The 5066-nt window shown below is 39.9% G+C and overlaps 1 pseudogene; it reads right to left on the bottom strand.

The window, feature by feature from the left end:
* Positions 1–638: 638 nt before the first annotated feature.
* Positions 639–1417, bottom strand: LOC101556069 (60S ribosomal protein L7-like; annotated as a pseudogene).
* Positions 1418–5066: the final 3649 nt, after the last annotated feature.

Here is a 5066-nt window from a genome sequence, read left to right as displayed (position 1 = left end):
ATGGTACTTAAATAGAAATTGAAGAGGGGCCTGAGCGAGAATACAGCAGGTAGTGCATTTGCTTTCATGCAGCCTCCTAGGTTGGATCTCTGGCACCCCATATGGTCCCCCAAGCACAGTCAGGATGTATATACACACACAGACACACCTGTATATATATACATTAAATATATATGACACACACACATGTACATATATCACTGTATCACTGTTGTCCTGTTGCTCATCAATTTGCTAGAGCAGGCGCCAGTAACATCTCCATTTGTCTCTGTCGCATTCAGGGTCATGGGAATGAGCTACCCGTGGTGTATTCAATATGCTAAAAACAGTAACAATAATGGGCCTCATGTATATCTATATATGCATGTACATATATATATGTGCACATATATAAATACACACATATATAAATAAATTTAAGAAAACTTAAATATAAAAGTGTGAGAAACAATTTTAAAGTACAGACATTGCATGTATTCGTCCATGTTACTTCTCCAAATAATAATACATTTTGATTTTACTCTTAAGGGATTATCTTTAAGAAACTTTAAGAAAAATTTTTTTGTTTTATTCAATTCGAAAGCACTTATTTATTAACTAACCAAATTGCAAAAAATATGGTAGATACCTTAATTCATTCATGGAATCAGCCATTTGATCTGGTCTCTGTTGGGAGAATCTCCACCTTCTACAAAATTGTGGGTCTTTTACTTCATCCCACCCCTGAGAGAGGATAATTTGAAGGGCCAGAGGAAAATGTTTGCCTATTTGAAGCATTTTTCCAATAGTGTATATCTCATGAATCAGATTTTCCAAGCAGACGATGCCATATTTACCAGAGGTTCGCTTTCTCAGTTCATTATCTGTTAGGGCAGTTGGCTTCATTTATATTTTGCCACAACCACGCTTGTAGATCAATTCATTTACAGAATTCAGGTTTGGGTATCCCTGTGCAGTATTGGGTTCCACAATCTTCAGCATGTCAATTGAAGTCTTGTTGAGTTTTAACAAAGGTGTCATTGAAGAACTGGTGAAGGTGGAGAAACTGCAGCACCTTTCTGACCTTGGGACTCACGCCATTGATATCTCTGATTCTGAAGACAAAAATTATTTTGAGTTCTACAAGAATATGAAAGTTGCCAGCTTTTCTCACCATTCTAGTCATAATAATCTCTGTCTTATACATCTTTGTATAATCCTTGTCGTAATACTTAGCTTTTTCATACATCTGCTTCTTCCTCACCTTTCAAAGCATCTTTTAGCAATCTTCTCTCTCAGGTGTTTAATCTTTAGCTCTGAGAAAGTCTTTCACTTTTTCTTCAGGGTTCTGGCACACCAGGAAGCTTCTTTTTCTTCTCCTTGGATGCTGCTACTGGCTTGACAGTAACTTTCTTTTCTTCTCTTTTGAGCCTTCCATGGTTCCATTTGGAAAAGATGGGATACTTTTTATTTCTATTATTATTTTCTCATCGTTTCTCATGAACATTGTTTTGCTGAAAGTCAGCTGCGGTCCAACATTTCCACACTTGCAGTCGAAGTTGGCCAGCATTTGTGCCACTTGGCAAATGTTTGGTGTTATTAGAACAATGTCATCAGCGAAGCAGAGGTGGTGTATTTGCCAACTGTCTCTCTTCACTCCCATTCCTTCCCATTCCAGTCGTCTCATGACATTCTCAAGGGTGGCACTGAAGAGTTTCAGTGAAATGGTATCACCCTGCCGAACCCCTCTCTTTACATCAATGATGACTTCCTTGTAGAATGGTAAGATCCTGGTGGTGAATCTGTAATACAGCTCACAGAGGATCTTGATGTAGTGGTTTGAATGCCTTGTTTGGCTATGGCTTCGATGACCACTTCAGTCTCAACAGAATCGAAGGCCTTTTTCAAAATGATGAACGTTAGAAAGAATGGCATCTTGAACTCTTGCAAAACTTCAATGAGCTTGGTCATGTGTGGATATGGTTAATCATGCTGAATCCTTTTCAGAAACCGGCTGGCTCGATTGGTTGTTTTTGGTCTAGTGTTCTGCTTATTCTATTCAGGATGACTCAAGTGAACAACTTGTAGATGATGGATAACAGGAAGATTGGGCAATAGGTGCCAATGTTGTGGATGTCTCCCTTCTTGTACAACAGAACGGTCCTACTGGTTTTCCACTGGGATGGAATCTTGCATACAGATAGGTAGTGTGTGAAGAGCCAGTGTATTGTCGATTACTGGTGGCATATTCTTCAGGTGTTTGGGTCTGACCTTGTCTGGACTGGGTGCTGTATGTGTTTTTACCAACAAAATGTCATGTCGGATTTCGGAAGGGAAGATGTTGGGAACAACATATCCGTCCTGCGGAATTTGGTATGTGGGCAGGTGGACTTGGCTGTCAAAGACATCTGAGGAAGTTGTGAATGATCCTCGCCATTGCTCTTCTGAAAGATGTGATAGATCCATCAGGATGTCGGAAGGCAGTCATCTTGGTTTTGTAGTTAGCAATGGGAAGGCGAGTGTTGGAAATACTTTTCCCAGCTTCTGCTACATCGGCCAACACTGCTGCTCTTTTCTCTTTGATGTCTTCATTTATTGAATCTCTACACAACTTTGCTATCTTGGACATTAGCGTGTGGTTGCCTGGAGCTCGTGCCAAACCACTTTGGCAAATGAGCTCAAGAGTTTCCATAGACAGACATCTGTTTATGGCTTTCCCACTCTCAGCATTCTTCGCACAGTCATGGAGGTGCGGGACCAGTCGATAGTATTCCTCGTCGATGTTGTCAACGATGGCATCTTCCCACATTGCCAAAATAGTGCCAAAGAGCTCCCAGTTGGTTCTCATTCTGGGGTTTCTCTTCTGGAACTTAAACTTTGCAGTTTAAGTCACTGATGTTCTATTTGCTCTCAATGGAATGAACGTATCCGAATGCAGCAACTATGTGTACCTGGGTCAAGAACTCAACATGAGGAACAACTTGGTGCCAGAACTGCACAGGAGAAAGAGGGCAGTATGGAATACCTTCAAGAACATTAAAGAAGTGGTTAAGAAGACGAAGAGCCTCCGGCTCAGTGCACATCTTTTCGACTACCATTCTTCTTGCACTATAATATGCCTCAGAGACCTGAGCCATATGAAAACAGGATGAGAACCCTATTTGGGTGTACCAAAGAGGAATCCAAAGAGCTATGCTTGGAGTATCACGTTTCACTCAAGTGAGAGAAGGAATCCAAAGTTCTGACCTCTATTGACAGTCAAGAATCAGGGACGCTGTCTCATTTGTCAAGGTATCAAAAATCAGATGGGCCAGACATGTACTGTGATTCAGAGACAACCTTTGGACTAAAGCTATTACAAACTGGCTTCCACTGGACATCAAAAGACCATGTGGCTGCCCACCTAAGAGATGGTCAGACTTCTTCGTCAAAACCCTGAATGAATAGTTTGAGGCCCTTCCTGTTCGCAGAGCGAGCAGATATCATTGGGCTACACTAGCACGTGAGAGGGACGAATAGAGATGTTATTGGTGCCTGTTCGAGCAAATCGAAGATCAACGGGATGACAAGTGATACAAGTGATTATTTTCTCAATTGCCATCTCCCATTTTCATACTACTTCTCTCCCTGCATTGTCTTTTAAGAAAACAAATTCTCTTTGGATAATTTAATCTGCATTGAAAAATCATTATTATACACTGAGTTGTGAAAACACTGGTAGGTATAGCGGAATCTTTATTGGATACTTTTCTAAATTCTACAGTAAGAAAGTGAAATTCAAAAGCAGGTGGAATAATACTTAAGCATGAACTTTGAGGCATATTCAATAAGGCACTGGATAACTCTCCTAAGACAGTAATAGGTCATATCTGCAAGCCCATTAAACCTCAGTAGTAAGGCATCCTAGGTATGCTGTGCACACATTAATCATAGAAATGCAACTAATGAAAGCAGTTAGTAAGAAAAACAAAAAGCAGTAGGCTTTACATTCATGCAAAGGTTTTAAAGGACCCATGATAGGATATAGGAATAGAAAGGCTGTTTGGGGAAAAGTATATTATAAAAGAACAGTATGAGTGCCAGATCATAGTACAGCAAGGAGAGTATTTGCCTTACACAAGGCCACTCTAGGGTCAATTTGGGGCAGCTCATTCATATGGGTCCTCAGCCCTACCAGGTGTGTTCCTAGAGTATAGAGCAAGCCTTGAAGAGTACCAGGTGTGTCTCAAATAACAAGTGCAAAAAAAGAGATAGAGGAAGGAAGGAAGGAAGGAAGGAAGGAAGGAAGGAAGGAAGGAAGGAAGGAAGGAAGGAAGGAAGGAAGGAAGGAAGGAAGGAAGGAAGGAAGGAAGGAAGGAAGAAGTGAGGGAGGGAGGGAGGAAGGAAGGAGGAAGTGAGGGAGGGAGGGAGGGAGGAAGGAAGAAAGGAAGGATGGAAGATAAAGAAAAAATTAACAATAAAGTGGAAGAATCTGACCACTTGTTTCTACAAATTAGCAGTTATTTACTGTTTATTTCCAGTGAACATGCTCTTGAAATATTCAAGTACAAGAGATACCATGTGATTTTGTGGTAGAGTTAAGCTGGTAAATTTTTGTCTTCAATAGAGTAAAGCAGTAACACAGAAATATGCTCAAAGTATAATACAGAGAATAGATATGTAAAGGCAATGGGTACAGACGAAATGATGTCTGGGATAATTCCAAAGGCTACATATAAACCGATGTAATTTAGAAAGGTGAAAAGGATTTACTTAACAGATGCTTCAAAGTGAAAAGTATGAGTAAGATGAGACATAGAAGCATGAGAAAACAGTGAGATACAGGATACTTAATCATCTTAGAGATTCCAGAAAGAGCCATGACTTTTAGTCTGTTGATGCCAAGTTAAGGATACTTGAAGATAATATAGAGAGGCTGTTTTTTATATGATAATATAACAAATTATTCTAGGTATATAAGCACATCTAAAATTCTGGAGGCTATGCTTGTTTAGGTAGAAAATGGGATATACTGAGCAGATTGGTGGTATTAACACTTGGAGATTTATCATAAGTTTAGATCTTTATGTCTGTGTAACTGGAAGATT

This window comes from Sorex araneus, chromosome X, assembly GCF_027595985.1.
Source record: "Sorex araneus isolate mSorAra2 chromosome X, mSorAra2.pri, whole genome shotgun sequence".
NCBI classification, from domain to species: Eukaryota; Metazoa; Chordata; class Mammalia; order Eulipotyphla; family Soricidae; genus Sorex; species Sorex araneus.
Note: the sequence above shows the minus strand (reverse complement) of the source record. Positions and strands in the feature narration are given on the sequence as shown.